This window comes from Danio rerio, chromosome 14, assembly GCF_052040795.2.
Source record: "Danio rerio strain M-AB ecotype USA chromosome 14, GRCz13ab, whole genome shotgun sequence".
In the NCBI taxonomy this organism is placed as follows: domain Eukaryota; kingdom Metazoa; phylum Chordata; class Actinopteri; order Cypriniformes; family Danionidae; genus Danio; species Danio rerio.
In genome coordinates this window covers 37,970,206-37,987,663 of record NC_141034.1, presented here as the reverse complement: position 1 = coordinate 37,987,663, position 17,458 = coordinate 37,970,206, and the positions used below count along the sequence as shown (strand labels likewise).

The following is a 17,458-nucleotide window of genomic DNA, read 5'->3' as shown; positions in this document are numbered from 1 at the left end:
AAAATTTTCTCAGTGGTGTTAAAAGCAGTTTTTTTCATTACTTTAAAAAATAAAATCATTTGTAGCCTATAAAATATTGTGGAAAAAAATGAATCACTATTGCATGTTTATCTGCAAGGTTGTACTTTATCTACTGTTCTGTGCATGTTGTTCGATAATTAAACTAAAAATAAAACATATGAATAAATAAAGGAATATTTTTTGACAATTTCATTCCGGTGAATCATCTCAACCAACTGATTAACTAGAAATGTCCAATGCTACGTATAAAACCACAGACTAATATGAAAAGAATCATTTAAATGAATCTTTACCATCAAGGTACATCGGAATTTTAGGATTGAACCGATTCAATAGAATGAATCAAACCTTCCCAAGCTTCAAAATTCACATGAGAAGAACAAACTGATTCATTAGAATGAATCGCCTTTCCTGCCTGACGGTAACGTCGATGATGTGACGATTCATTTCGACGGTGGTTGATGACGAGATCGTTTGGAAAAATAGCTTGCTACTGGAAAAACGACACCGTTGCTGCTCCTCTGGGAAAGATGTCAGTAAGTTTGTTACGTCGTAACATATTTATTCAATTTAATGAGCGATAACTGCAACATGCAACCGGGTTAACTAAGGCCTTTCTTAAGAGATTTGATATATGATTATATTGCTGTTTCTGTTGTCACTCTTCCGGAGTTATGTACAATGTGTCGTAGTCATTCAGTGTTTGTTTAGCAGATTGTTGTTCACTTTTACACGTTTAGAATCGATTTTATCGCACATGTAGCCTGCGGTTCGTGGTGTTGACTAGTCTCGAAGAAATGGACTGTGTCAAATAGAGAACATTTAAGGTTGAAATGTCCAGCCAGGCAAAGCGGCTAATTGTTTTGCAGCAGATGTTGTCTGGCTACTTACGATTGACTTGTTTGTTTGTGGAGGATGTCTTGACCGTCTGGGTCTCCGCCTCGGCCAGTAGTCAGGGGAGCTGCGGGTCAGTGCATCACTTTGCCAAGCTGAAGTAGTCATCACGGCAATAACCACAGTGGTAATCATGGCTAATCATGCTTTTATAATCTCGGCTGCCTATGCTGGATCAGATGCCTGTTGTTTATTATCATAACAAAATAAGTAATCATTGCAACACATTGAAACATGTGGGAATGGTTTGAAGATTCGCTTGCGTTTTGTGAATCCTGGCTGAGATTAAAACGCAAACATCACATTAAACGGTTTATAGAGAGCTAACATTTTTGTTGTTTACTTCTTGCTTAGCCAACACTTTTATCCACTTTTAATGTCTTAAAAGTAGCTTTAATAGTGGAAAAACAGAACTATTTGGTAAAAAGAGGATCTATGGCACACAATCGTTTAAAAGTGGTGGTTACGACATTATTAATGTTTCAAAATATTTATGTTTCAAACAAATTATCCTGAACATTAATCATGGTTATAATAAATGTATGGTTATCAGAAAAATTAAGTTGCACATCAGTTTTCAACATTGATAATATTTTCGATTACAACATTTCTTGAGCTACATATCCGTACAGTATATTTGAATGATGTGTGAAGGATGCCTTTGATGATTGGGGTAATGGCTGCTGGAAATTAAGGTTTGCATCAAGGGAATAAATGGCATTTTAATATAGATTGAATCATTGAAATGGAAAAATAACATTATAGATATTTTAAATAGTAGTACTATTTCACAGCAGAGTCCTTGTTTTTTTTCTCCTGTTTCATGAATAGATAAATCCATCTGGTTTTATGGTCTTGTTGTGTTGATGTTTTTCATAGTTTTTACGTCATGCCAGACCCTTATAGGACCATCAATCAAACTATTCTTTCCTTACCAGGTTTGTGTGACGGCAGAAAAAGATGGATGACTCATATCCATTTACACACTATAGAAAAGCAAAACATTCGCTAGGTATGGGATAAGATGCAAGAATTAAGATGGTGATTTTGCCCACCAGACCCACCCGCAAACGCATAATGACACCACACCCTCACTGCAAAAGAAAAAAAAAAAACTTTCTTACATAGTGGTTTTGTCTTTGTTATTTTTTTTATCAAGAGGGTTTTTTATACAGGTAAACCATTTTTAATTTATTGTATTTTCAGAAAAAAAATTCCCTCCTAATACAAGCAAAAAAAAAAGGGGGGGGGGGGGGTAATGTAAATAATAAGAAAATAATGCATTAATAATCAGTAATACAGTTCTAGGTTTATAGCATCAAATAAAAGAATAAGGGCTTTGTTTTAACGATCTAGGCGCAAAAACATGAAGGGTATTTCTGAATCCACTTTTGCTATTTTAAGGATGGAAAAATACGGTGTGCGCCCAGGCGCATGGTCTAACACGGTTGTGCTTATTCTCCTAATGAGTTTTGGGTGTGTTTTGAGCATAATGTCAGTGTTGGCACAAGGTGGATAAGTGCTTAAAGTAGTTGAATTTAGAAATTCAAATCCAGGAATACCTGGAAAATTAGCTTGTTTTGTTGAAAAGTGCTTAAAAGTGTTTAAATTAACAAGGAGATGTTGGGACATGAGGGCGGGACAAAGGCCTTTCTGTGTTGTAATGACTGAAAAATAAAAACTAAACAAATGTTTATTGGAATGTTTGGTCTCACTTTATATTAAGTGTCCTTAACTACTATGTACTTACATCAAAAAATAAATACAATGTACTTACTTTGTTCATAAAGTATTTGAGAACACTTGTGGTGCTCTTGAGTTGGGATAAGGGTTGGGTTATGGACAGGTTTGGTGGTATGGGTAGGTTTATGGGTGGGTTAAGGTGTAGGGAATGGTCAGCAGTGTATTTACAAATGTAATTACAGAAGTTAATTACAGATGTATATACATACAGGTATTTAATCAAGCAGAAGTACACAATAAATACATGTATTTACACAATAAGTACATTGTAACAAACTATTAATTCCTGTGTAAGTACATATTAGTTAAGGCCACTTAATATAAAGTGGGACCGAATGTTTTTCTTATGTTTTTCACCATGAAGATGTTTATGCTATTAACAAGTGTAAATAAACCAGATTTTCTCACAACACATCCCATGACAATCACATGTTAGGTCAGTAGGCAGAGAGTAGGTTAGCTTTTGTGGTTGTTAAAACACATTCAACACAAGAGCATGTACACTACAAAGCAATCCTATCTAATGTGGATTACAAGTGCCCAATTCACAGGTTTTTAAATTAATTTATTTATTAGGTGATCTTGAACCATGGATGGGAACTGGACAGGTTTAACCGCAGTTCTATGGATGTTTTGCCCTCCACGCTTCGAGTAGTTATGTGACCGTAAACTATGAATTGCATGCTGTAATCCTCACCACAGGCTCTCCAAACCAGGAGGAGTGGTGGATGTCCTCAGCACCACTTTCCCAGTCTCTTCTTTATACTTCCCCTGTCTCTGTTTACAGGCTGTCTCGAACAGACTCATCACCGCGCACTCCAAAAGACAGCAGAAAGGAAGGTCTTTGGGTTCATGTTTAATAAACAATCCAGTGAAAAATAATTAGACGATAAGGCGCATGTTTTGATTTAACGCGAAGGTGAAGTTTTACATATCTTGTCTAAGCTCAGCTGCATTTTTAATATATAGGCTGAATATTTCATAGATTTATAGCCGTGATGAAATGCAGATTTATTCCGCTGGGAAAGTTGCGGGAAGGACAGTGCATGTGTATTTGCATATGTGTCAGCGTCATCGCACATCTTGACTTCCTTGTGCTGTTCTGGCAGGAAACGGGTTCCTGTGATCACCGAAACAACAGGTTTGCTCCAGATGTGCTGAGATCCAGTCTGTGGTGGGGCTGTTTCTCTACATGGTACAGACTGTGCCAAGAAAGCCTGGCTGGTTGTTGAGCATCAGTGTCTGCGAGAGGCTGTGCTAAAAGATAAGAAAAAGAGAACAGAAAGCTTTCCCTCTCTTTTTTTTCTATCCATATCTCTCCCTCTAAAACCCAGAGGAGCTGACCTGCATTAAGACATCAGGAAGAGTGGGGCGGTTAATAGGATGGATACAGGCAAACATCCTCAGAAGCTTGTTAAAGAGAGGAGCGTTGGCAGCGATTTAGAAAATCAGCTATTATAGTTTAATGGGGTTCATCAAATCCGAGTTGGCAAATTATAGCAGTCTGGCCCCCTCCCAAAAACCACCCCTTGTGCTCCATGACATCTTTATCTCTGTATACTAATGCGTTTATAAGCTGTGTAGTGTTCACAAAGGCAGCCATTGTGAGCCTTATCGCATGAATGAAGCATCCCCAGCCAAGATTTTCCAGCCATTACATCAAAACCTCCTCCAGATTTGAGAGGTAAAGGATGATATAGCCGATGCCATTTAATGTGCCTCTCCTCCAAACACAGGTCTGTTTCCCATTGAGCTCAGTTTGTTGTAATGTTTCAAGGATAGCGTATGCAATATGCTTGAGCAAAGATTGTTCTGCATTCCTTGAACGTGCACTCCCTGATGCTTCTGTCATTCTTTATGTTTGACATCGTGTAGGATAGGGCTGCACAATATTTTTTTCTCTGAGATATAGATAATATATATTGAGATATAATTTCACCAGATGACTTGTATAACTTTAAATTTTTTTATTTTTTTGTGAATATATTAGATCAGGGCTATTTAATTGGTGGCCCCCGAGGCAATTTGTTCCAGCCCTCCAAATAGTGAACAAGACATCAAGAATAAATTTAGTTCAGTCGAAAAACTGTTGCTATAGTTATGAAGTGATGTGCGTCTGTTCAATATAGCACAAGCTGCAGTTGAAGGCTGTGCAGGGAGTGAGTCACCTGACATTAAGTGAGTGGGGTGGGCAGCCGAAAACATTTGGATATGTTTGTAGAAAAGGCCTTTTGTCCAATGCACTGATATCGTTAATAGGGATGCAATGATTAGCCCATTTTACTATTAAGCGCGCTTTAATTCATTACGGTTAATTAATCTTAAAGGCTTCTCAATGCCACGTTTCTGTGGCATGGAAAAAAACTGCTGCTGCACCTAAACAAAGTTATGCCAACTGTGTGCTAGTTTAAAGTCCTGAGCTTATAGCAAGGCTAATATGCATGCACACTGGATTAACTATAGCAGCAGGCCGTTCACATATTATGTCTTTTACGCACCCAACTGACGCACTCGCGCCCTCCAGGAACACAGTAGAAATTATCTCGTGCTGTAGTGGTGAGGGTTGTGCATGGCTTTGAGTGCAATGTAAACAAGATAAGTTCGACAAATTATTACAAGTTTTTAAAATGATGTATGAACGCAGATAATAACAGTTCATTTAAATTATTAGAAAATATAAAGCTTAAATTTACATTAGAGAAATAATAATGTTTTATTTATTCTTATTTTTTATTTGTTTATTCATTGTTCTTTCATTTATCTTCATTGTGAAATTATCACTCATGTTTAAATCAAAAACTTTTTCATTTATTTTTAAGTCCAAAGAGAGAAATGAACTATTGTTTAGAATAAAGAAAAAAAAAAAAAAAAAATATATATATATATATATATATATATATATATATATATATATATATATATATATATATATATATATATATATATATATATATAGTGCTGTATTTGGTTACTGAGCAGCAATAAACAACACTTTTTGAAATATAATCAGTTTTCTTGTGTTTTTCGAAACTAGTAGTGTTTTGAATTGAATAAATGCATAATAATCATAACCCTGAAACCATGATACCAAAATCTTTATTTGTTGCATCTCTAATTGTTATGCCGTTTAAAACAGCATATAAATGTGTTTGAATGTAGAAGAAGCCTACTTAAGCAATACACGGAAATGCAATATTTGGATATGTTTGTAAAAAAGCTACATTGTACAATGCAGTGATGTTATGTAGTTTTAAAATACAACATATTAATGTAGAAAAAGCCAACGTGGCTGTCTTAGAGCAAAAATACAGCATATGGGCTCTTCTATTTCTGTTGTGTCACCACTTACTGTATATTGCAAGTCACATCTCTCCGGCCTCTCATTTGCGAGGCTTTTCATGAACTGGCCCCCATGACAAACTAATTGAATAGCCCTGCTTTAGATCGATTGGGATGATTTTATAGAGAAGTGAAATATAAATGTATTTTAATGTCATTTATTATTTATACATATTACAAACTACAGTCATAAATTAACACAATCTAGCAAATATTAAAGTGAAATGCAGTTATTTATGGTTTTCTGCTAAGTCTGACAGTATTCAGTTACAAAAATGAAATAATCAAATGCTAATTAATAATGCATAGTCATCATCATATAAATTGTTCAATATAATGAATCTTTATTAAACTTCTTTATGCTCTATTCAAATGCTGTAAACTCCCTTAAAATGCTTACATAGTCACAGGCCTTAAAAACACATGCACATGATTAACTTGCACTCTATTGTGCTTAAATTCTGCAGAGTCTCCACAAATCTCATGTGTTTTGACCTGTAGTTCCTGGTCATCTATTATCCCAACTCAACAGTGCATATCTTGCAATGTGACTATTGAGGACACACACATTGCGATATCGATGCTCAAACCATATATTGTGCAGCCCCACAGGAGGACTCTCTGACTGATTTCCACAACCAGCATTATCTCATGATGAACAATGCACTTAAGTTTTATTGTCGAAAAAATTTACAAAGCTCAATCAGTGTACTACAGTAAGTACTATTATTCTACTAGTACTAATAAGTACTACAAAAGTCCCAGGTACTACTATTTTTGCTGTCGACTTTTCACTACTAATGCATTTTTATTAAACAGACAATAGATTGTTTCTAAAATTAAACAACTAGATAAGGGGATTATACAGTGCATCTGGTGTGCAGTATTTATAGCACTTTACTTTTTCCACATTTATGTTAGAGCCTTATTCCAAATTGGATTAAATAATTTATTTTCTACATTCATCTTTCCCTCTATCCTATTCCTAACTAGTCTTCCAGTTCCTGCTGCTCAATAACATCCCCACAGCATGATGCTGCCACCACCATGCTTCACTGTAGGGAAGGTATTAGCCTGGTGATGACCGGTGCCTGGCTTTCTCCAAACGTAACGCCTGGCATTCACTTCAAAGAAATCAATTTTAGTCTCATCAGACTAGAGAATTTTTTATTTTTTTTTGTCTAACAGTTCTTCAGATGGCTTTTGGCAAATTCCAGGCGGGGCTTCTGTCTGGCCACTCTACTATACAGGTCTGATTTGTGGATTGCTGCACAGATGGTTGTGCTTCTGTAAGGTTCTCCTCTCTCCACAGAAGAACGCTGGAGCTCAGACAGAGTGACCATCGGGTTATTGATCACCTCCCTGACTAAGGCCCTTCTCCCCCGATCACTCAGCTTAGATGGCCAGCCAGCTCTAGAAAGAGTCCATGTGGTTCCACACATCTTCCACTTACGGATGATGGAGACCACTGTGCTCATTGGAACTTTCAGAGAAAGAGAAATTATTCTGTAATTTTCCCCAGCCTTGTGCCTCTAGACAATCCTGTCTTGGATGTCTACAGACAATTCCTTTGTCTTCATGCTTGGTTTGTGCTTTAACATGCACTGTCAACTAGGGTTGGGCGATATTGACCAATTTGGCATCGCACGATGTCTAATATGAAACATCGAGATAGACGATGCCATCGTCGTCATAGGCGGGGGGTGGGGGTGGTTGTTAATTATCAATTAATTCATTACAAGTTAATTAATTGTAGTCTATCGTTTTCACTACCTGACCCACATGGTCTTTGCTTTACCCATAACCAAACCATAAATAAATGAAGTTACAAACAAATGACCACCTGTCAATCACCTTTTTTCTGCGGGACTTTGGCATGAATAGGCACAGTGATCTTTGTCATTCTAATAGCTTTTCCCATAGCTGGTGGAAGAGACGAGAGTTCGGTTGAAGTTCACTGCAGTGCATACATTTTCATTGTTTTCACTGAAAAATTCTCACCGATTGGGCGGATTTAGGAGACATTTATGCAGAATGCATCTTTGCACCTAAAAACGCCAAACGCAGCATTCAGGAACAGATAAAAACTGTTGTTATGTGAACTTGCTGAAGTAAAAAAAGCCTGCAATGCTTGCCCCGACTTTGTGCTCTTCTTATTGGCTCACTGTTCTAGAACTGAATGCGAATGATTGGTTAATATCAGCTGTCAATCACTCAGTCATTGCCTTCTGCCTTCAGATGACAGGAGCTACAACCACAAAATGTGAAGTGCTGAAGATAAGAGAATGAAAATAACACTGATATTTAACTAAAGTTACTAGTAATGGCACATCTTATAAGTGATCATGTCCTGAATCTTAATCCACGATTTATACTTTTCCAAGAGTGGATAAAAGACTTCGTGTTTCAAGTCCCCTATGAAAAGGATTAAAGCCATTCAGTGTAAAGTCTGTGGGACGGGGTTTGCAGGTAACAGCGTTTGCCACTGAATCTACACATTTTAGGCGTGAGAGTTACTCTATAATCTTTCATTTAATCCTCACGATGCTGTCAGCCGTGCAAGCGGCAGCTAAATGTAGAATTTAACACAGCTTATGAAAAGACCATTATTGCTTTTAAGATAACATGCAAATAATAAGTTGTATATCAATATAAATGAGGGGCGAGGCGATGGATTGCGATGCTGGCTCAGCATCGCTAAGTTTGTCGGCCATCGGCGATGGACGATGACATCGTCTATCGGCACAACCCTAACTCTGGGACCATATGTGTATGCCTTTTCAAAACATGTCCAATCAACTGAATTTACCACAGGTGAACTCCAATTAAGCTGTTGAAACATCCCAAGAGTTATCAGTGGAAACAGAATGTGCCTGAGCTCGATTTAGAGTTTCACTGCAATACAATTTCAATTAAATACATTTGCAACAATTTCAAAAAATCTTTTTTCACATTGTCATTTTGGGGTATTGTGTGTACAATTTTGAGAAAATAAATAAATTTAATCCATTTTAAAATAAGGTTGTAACATAAAAAAGGTGGAAAAAGTGAAGCGCTATGAATAATTTCCAGATGCACTGTATTTACTATTTAAGGAATGTTTCAATTGCATAAGTGAACTGACCCAAAGTTAGATGCATCATTAAAGAATTTTTCTGTTAGTATTCTGTGGATACCATATATGATAATTTCCATATCATCCAATCACCTTGTTTGTACTTAATATGACATTTCTCAGTCAGTCACATCTTTTAGTTTGGACCATATGTAATCTCTGTTTAAAAAAAAAACTAAGTAGAGAGTTCACTGCTCTGGTCGAGTTCCTACAACTCAATCTTGCAAACTTCAGCTAAGCTGCACTTCTGATTATGGTGAACTTGGCTAGGTTCAAACAAAACGACCTTTATTCTTCTGTGTGAGCAGAAGGAAGATTAATTTCCCTCTTGAAAGATTAGTTGAATACCTTGAGGGTAGCGACTCGTGCTGCTTGTCTGTCTGTCAAAGCGGTGGCTGTGCCGTTAACGTCTGCATGTTTGCACTCCATCTGCAAACCACAGCCCTCCCGCAGGCCTGATTTTCCCTTTAAGATGTGCCCTTTCCCTGCAGATAGTCACTTTCCTTAGCAGATAATAATTGTGCACTTGTTCTTTGATAAGCTAGAAAGAACGTCTTCACACTTTTCAGGGGAGCCACAACGCTGTGCCCCTCAATAGAGTTCATCAATGGTTTTTCCTGGATCAGGATGTTTTATTGTTAGCTATCTGACAATCTCTCTGGTGCACAGCTCTGATAACCTTCTCTCTGGGGTGACTCCCTCCTAATCTGTTTCCTATGGGTTCTCGTGAGACTTACGCCTGGGTGTAATATCGCATTGAAGGCTTTTTAACATTTTGAAGAAGATTCGAGCAGATGCTGATGTTTAAAATGTTGCCATAATGAATTTATGTTCAGGTTTAGGGAACTGCAAATAGTTCAATAAAAGTTTTAAGAAACAGTGTTTCTGAAGTGACTGCCCAGCGGTAGCCCTTGCTCCATTTTACAATGTCACAGGATCCCCGTGGGCCAAGTCTTGTTTACTGGCTGAAATGCAATCATAAAGACTGAGGTAAAGCTTCCAATGTTTTCCCCACTCCCAAAACAATCTCAAAGCTCCCTCTGTACCACAGCTTTTAAACTGGAGATCCAAGAAAAAATTATCTGAGAGTTTACTGAAAAACAGAAATCCTCTGACAGTGTCAACATATTATTAATCCACTAATAAATTGTCTATTCTGTAAATATTTAGACTAGTGCTGCACGATATTTCTGCAATATATACTGTGATGATATGAATAAAATTTCTCCAGATGACTTGAATATCTCTATTTGGAGAGAATGAATAATTTTAAATTGATTGGGATGATTCTGTAGCAGGGTGAGTCATGCATAAAATATGAAAAACAATCTACAATCATAGATAAATACAATATAGAGAAAAAGATGCAAATGAAATAAACAATGTTTTAAGCTTTTCTGAGAAGTATAACTGTATTCAGGTAGACTAATTGAATAATCACATTTACAGGAATACTGCATGCATAGTCTTATAAAATAATTCAATACAAATAATCTTTATTAAAGTTGCGAATGGTTCAATTTCTTATGCCTGAATGCTTTTAAAACCCTCATGCTTCAAAATAGGGAATAGCTATTTTAAATTTTGGTTGTACGATTATAGTCTGACAAATATTCACGGTTTCATGGTTTTCACAACTGTTTCAAAACACTACTAGATTAGAAAATCACATGAAACCTCTTTACATTTTAAAGTGTTATTGCTGCTAACCAAATAATACAACACAAAAACAAATAAAAACAAACAACAGTCCGTTTCTTTTTGGACTTTAAAAGTTTTTGACATTTAAAGTAATAATTTTACACTGAATATAAATGACAGAACAATGAATAAATAAATGAAAATAAGATTTAATAAAGTCGTATTTGTCTAATGCTTGGATTAAAAATGCCTTCGACACTGCAAATTTTCAAGTCTAAATTAAAGACTCATCTGTTTTCCAGGTTGTTTGAAGCGTAAGTCCCCTCATCAAAGGGCCAATGGACTAGACACATATATACAGTTAGGTCTAGAAATATTTGGACATCGACTCAATTCTAACATTTTTGGCTCTATACACCAAAACAATTTGAGATGAACAAGATTTGCTTTAACTGTAGGCTGTCAGCTTTAATTTGAGGGTATTTACATCCAAATCAGGTGAACGCTGTAGGAATTACAACAGTTTGCATATGTACCTCCCACTTGTTAAGGCTCCAAAAGTAATTGAACAACTGGCTTCTAAGCTGTTCCATGACCAGATGTGTAAATTTAAATTAAAGCTGAGAGTCTGCAGTTGCAGCACATCTTATTTGTTTCATTTCAAATCCATTGTGTTGGTTTATATAGCCAAAAATGTTAGAATTAAGTCGATGTCCAAATATTTATAGACATAATCATATGTATTCATATAAATTTGCAAACAAACAGCATGTTAAACTTAATAAAAATCAACTTAATAAGAAAATGAGGTTGATAAATTAAACGTTATACATTATGGATAATTTCTGTCTGTTGAACAAAATGAATGCTTGCAGCTGGGCGGTCATGGTCATGAAGGTTTTCCACATGACTTGATAAATTGCAATTGCACGCAGGACATGTTAGACGGAAGACAAGATTGACAATGTGGGTGTTTTTCACAGTGAAAATGGGACAACATCAAAACTGCAATTTGTAAAGGTCTTTGTGAAAATTCTGACTTGAAAATTCAAATTCTGACTTAAAGAATTTGAGTCAAATTCTGACTTAAAGTTTTTGTTCAAATGTACATAAAACCTGATCATTTTTGGGTTTTTTTTGACAATGATGCCTCTTGTACATTGTCCTATTATCTTTTGGGAGAAGCCCATGTCATTTCTGGTCTAAAAATATAACGCTGGTTGAATTTAAGTAACTTTAAGTTTAAGTCAGAATTTGCCAGGGGTTGGGTGATGTCGACCAATTTGACATCATACGATGTCTAATGTGAAACATTGGCCGATGCCATTGTCATCGTAAGTGGTGGTGAATTTAATTATTATGAATAATTATTTGTTGCTTACACTTTTGACTACCTGACCCGCATGGTCATTGTTTTACCCATAACCAAATTATTTCATCTGGGTTAAATTCTCTCACTGAAAAAGTGTTGCATGCAGAACTGTTGCAAACAATTTATTTGTGTTGAATTTAAACAAACAAATGAAGTTTAATAATGTTCAACTTAATTTGTTTGTTTAAATTCAGCCCAAATAAATTGTTTACAATTACTTAACATAAAAAATGAGTAAATCCAAGGAATCATATTTTTTCAGTGTACATAATTTTTTAATCATACTTTTAGAGCTGTATAACGCCAAAAGCAGCATGGAAGCAGTCTCCTTTCAGTCACTCCACCTCTTCACAGAAAATGTCAGCCTGATCTGGTGTATTAATCATCTGCAGTGGGTTGTGAAACTGAACAATAATGATGTTCCAGATGCTGGGCATCCACTAGCACAGGATCTTCAAGTGTAAATCTCCCTTCTTTCTCATGCTTCGATACGTTTAGGTTTCGCCGCTATTAGATTTCGGTATAGAACGCGCCATGCGGAAGTAGAGAGACTGACTCATAATCTACCGGAAACACGTCAGCAGAGTTCGTGCATAGAGTCTATTGCCAGTGTGGACGTGGATCGTTTTGGTTCTAAAATGGCATTTTAAAACTAAGATGTATTAAGGTAAATAGGGCCTTATGGTATTTTTCGCGAGCATGTTGTTGCTGTGATGGCGGCGGGGCAGAGGATCGTGATGCCGGCTCAGCATCGTGATGTCCATTGGCCATCAGTGATGGATTGACTGTATTTACATTAAGATTTTTGTCCCTTCGATTCTACAAACATGTCCATAGTGTGTTTTGCTCTGTACATCCACACAAATACTTAGGAATACTAATGAGGTAAATCTGAAACCACTCTCTGTGCGTTTAATCCTGGACTAAGGTGTTTGGCTCAGTGGTGATTTAATGAGTCCAGGATGTGTTTTCGCCCCTCTTCTCACCTTCTCCTCTTCTGCTTCATCAGAGCTGCTCTTTCCCAAGAGGCTCTTTGAGCAAATCACAAGAATTCAGCTCCCTGATTAGAGCGGTAACCAAAAGTCAAGCCTCCGAATGACACAGACGCTCCTTCTCAATTCCCTGGCGACTCACCAAAACCCCCTTACCCGCAACCCCTGGCATTTGTGGCGCTTTTGTTGTTTTTGTCCACGTCAATGATCCATCCCTCCACAGGACGGCCACTGTTAACACAGCTGAGGTGCATTAGGCTTGTGTTGTTCTTGCTTCTTACCTGGCTCCAGGCTCTGTTTGCGGTCCCTTGTGTTTTCCTTCCACTTCAGTGCCACCGCAGACCCCACGCTGGAGTCCAAGTGGCAGCTCTCGGAGGCTGTAATGCGCTTAATTGCCCGTGATGTTGTTCTTTCTGCAGTTTTGACGTTTGGAAAGGCAGTGATTTGACAACGTGCTGTCAGATCCAGTATGTATCAGTGAAGCTGATTAATTGGAAGCGACTGGGTTGGAAAGCAGAAAAGACACCGCGGTATTACTGCTGGTGGGATTTTCAGACAAGTTGATGGTACTAATAAAGCTTTTATGGTGTGGCAGAAGAGGCTTGTTGCCAGCACTGCTACAGATGTTACTGCTGTGCCTTGGCTCCAAGTGAAAGTTGTAGCTTTTATTTCTGCATTACCTCAGCCATGATCAATCATTTCACACTGTGATAGGCAACAAGTAGGCTGCAAGATAAAATCTATTATAGGGCTGCACGAAATTGGAAAAATCCAACAATGCAATGTTTTGTTTTTATGCGATATACTTTGTTATATAAAAAATACTTTGAATTTTTGGTCACTTTATTTTAAGGTTCGATTCTTGCTCTTAGCAAACCATTTCGACTTTTGCTTCAATCAACTCCTAATTTGCTCCTCAATAATAGTTATTAAGGTAGTTTCGGTATTGAGTAGTTTTATAAAGATTATGCATACTTTATACATTAAGTACTAATAAGCATCTCAATAACATGCGAGCCAATAAGCAACTAGTTAATAATTAGAATTGGTTCCTAAAGTGTAACCAAATGTAATTTTGATTGACAGGGATGATTCTGTGGGGAGTGAATCATGCATAAAATATATTAAACAAACTACAAGCATGGATACATGCAACGAAGCAAAGATAAAAGTGAAATTAACAGTGGATGCATGATAGGTTTGTATATGTAAATCTAAAAATTACACCGCAAAGTCAACTTAACATTGCATATTTATGTTATGTGACTTGTGGATTCACACATTGCGATATCCATGCTGAAAAGATATATTGTGTAGCCCTCATCTATTACAATATGTCTGTTGTACTTATTTATTTGTTAATATTGTTTGTTGTTTATTAGTCAAATGTCTAGGGCATTCGCTGCATAAAAAATATGCTGAATAAGTTGTTGGTTCATTCCACTGTGGCGACCTAATTTATTTATAAAGGGAGTAAGCCAAAAAGAAAATGAATAATGATTGATTTTTCAAGATAGTAGTATTCAGCTTAAACTGCCATTTAAAGACTTAACTAGGTTAATAGGGTTGAACTAGGCAAGTTAGGGTAATTAGGTAAATCATTGTATAACAGTGGTTTGTTGTGTAGATAATTGGGGAAAAAAAAGTTTTTTTTAAGAAGGCTAGTAATTTTGACTTTAAATGTTTTTTTTATTGAAAACTGCTTTTATTCCAGTCAAAATAAAGCAAAAAAGACTTTAAGAAGAACAAATCTAAAATAATAATGTGAAAATGTCTTTGCTACATCACTTAAATGAAATATTTGAAAAAGAATAAATATATAACAGTAAGGCTGCTAATTTATCCCTCAGACTTGTGTATATATATATATTCAATTATACAGTGTACAACAAGCAGCTCACGTGTGCATGTTTCTCTGATCAAAATAAAAGCTTATTATTTTAACATTTGAAAATGAAGAAATTATAGAGCACCTGTTTTACCCATTTTTTCAAGATTTAAGATAAGGATTTTGTGTCTCTAGAAAGTGTCTGTCAAGTTGCAATTAAAAACACCCATCAGATTATTTATTATAGCTGTCAGAATATTGCATTTTCTGCTTTGAACACACTGTAGCTGTTTTTGTTGTCTGTGGCTTTAATGCTAGTTCTCCCATCTATCATTCCCACGTGCCTGTCCCTGTCTAATTTTATGCTAGGCAAATGTGACGGGATACATAATATATGTTAATATCCACTGCTCTATGGATATACATTATGTTATTGTACAAAAAATAAACCTGTTTTAACGTCCACAAACCAGGATTAAAGCGTCTTCTTTTATAATTGTACTGACATGAGGCGGTGGTGATAAAGAGAGTAAAATCTCTGTAATTCATTACAAACATGCACTGCTTTAAAAACGTTTTAAACTTGTATAACTCATTCTTGATCACATCTTCAGAGGTCTTGTATCTCAGTTGATTTGCGCACATCCTGCCTTTTTGCTATGATTATACGTGTTACTACAGAGGCACGTTAATATGCGACTGTCAATCAAATCGGTGAGTGGGGAAACCGCACTCCTACATCACGTTGTGGTGGGCCTCAAAAGGGGAGGAATTTGGATCCTATTTTAACATCAGGGAATTTAAAAAGAAGACTTACTGTCTGTACATCACCCCAATATCACTGTGGACACACTATACCAACACACAGTAAGATGATTTTTATCATATGTGCCCTTTAATATGTAAACATTGGCGTCAATAACATAATATTATGTTACGTTGTTGATTTCTTATTTTGAACGTAGAATATTACTTTGTTTCTTGCTTATTTATGCTCCTTTTGACTTTTTGTTCTGGTTAAGTATAAACACATCGGTGAACACCTTCAAAACAGTATTGGTCTGTTTTTAATTTAATTTCTTCATATCACTAGATACATTATCTTGTTGGAAAAGGGACTTTTAAAGTGTCCGTTTTATCCAGAGTCATGCAGCCCTACTAATAAGCCTCTAACAGACTTCATAGGTCCAAGGTTGTCAGCTCAGTCCATAAGTTAGCTTTAATAGGAATCTCTGACATGTTTTATTGCAGTGAGAGTGAACAGACACCTCACCGATCCCTGAGCAGTCTGGGGGTACATAAGTGCCTCCTGCAGTCACCAAAGCAGCCAGATCTGCACTGTAACTCTAGAGCTTCATTGTCACGCTCCATATCACCTCACTGACCCCAGCCCAATTATACAGCTGACCCAGGTTTGATGACATAACCTCTGTGGATCGGGGTGCGATCACCTCGTGAGGTTCCCTACTGCCTGTCAGGCCACGTCAGCTCGCCATGCAAAGCAGACACTTCCCAGAGCTGCTCCCGGTGGACGAAAAGGCAATGAGGGGCTGCAGACAGAACATATAGAGCTTTTTTCTGGTTCATATATAGATTTCTTTCTTTTTTTTTTTTTTGTTTTTTTTTTGTCCCTTAGTTTTAGCTTTGGGTCAAATATTAAAAGGTTGCAGTAAATTGATGTTCTATTGAGGATTTTTTATATATCTGTAAATGATGAGATTTCTCAATTTAGTGTCCTCACATAATTAAATTTATGAATGTTTTAAACACCTTTTGTGGAAATAAATAGTTAAAACAGATCATTAATGTTCCAATTCTTTAGTGTAATTAATGTATCCACACTGTCAGAAAAAATGTGCAAAATTTGTACCTTTAGGGGTACAATGGCTTGTCACTGGGGCAGTACCCTCAAGGGTACACCTGTTGTACCCTTTCACATGGGTACATATTTGTACCCTAGCAGTATGTACCTTAATGGGTCAAATATGTACCTCTGCTGACTAATTTGTACCTTACTTGGGCTATGGTGCAAAAATGTACCTTTTAAAAAAGGTACAATTTCTCCTCCATAGGGATGAATTTTGTACCCTTTCATTTCAGATTTGTACTCCATAAACAACACATTAAATTTCATTTATCACATTTATTAAACATATTAAATATCAACATTTTTACAGGATGAATGTTTAAACATTACATCATTTTAAAATAATAAAAAGCAATATGTTTCCATGAGTACAAACTGCACAATAATTGTACTTTTATACTTGTAACATTTTATCACAAACACTCATTGAAAGATTAAAAAAAATTACATTGTCACCTTTTTAGAGGATGAAAGTTTTAAACTATCACAATGTCATACCAGATGCATAAACTTAAAAAATAGTTGCTTAAACATTTTATGAAACAGTAAAAAAAGCTTAATATTATTTTTTAACACCAGTACATCCCATTTCACTGAGTATTTTTACCAATGTAACAAAGTAATCTTTCTAAAACAGCACTAGACC

The 17,458-nt window shown here is 36.3% G+C and overlaps 1 protein-coding gene across 2 annotated transcripts in view; it reads left to right on the top strand.

Moving 5' to 3' along the window:
• The first annotated feature begins 412 nt into the window (after positions 1–412).
• The window catches only part of LOC147833990 (uncharacterized), a 162,882-nt gene continuing 145,836 nt past the window's right edge, over positions 413–17,458 (top strand). For both annotated transcript variants that reach the window (XM_087281834.1, XM_087281833.1), the window contains exon 1: positions 413–553. The gene's annotated coding sequence lies outside the window, so the exon portion shown is untranslated. The remainder of the gene's footprint in view (positions 554–17,458) is intronic.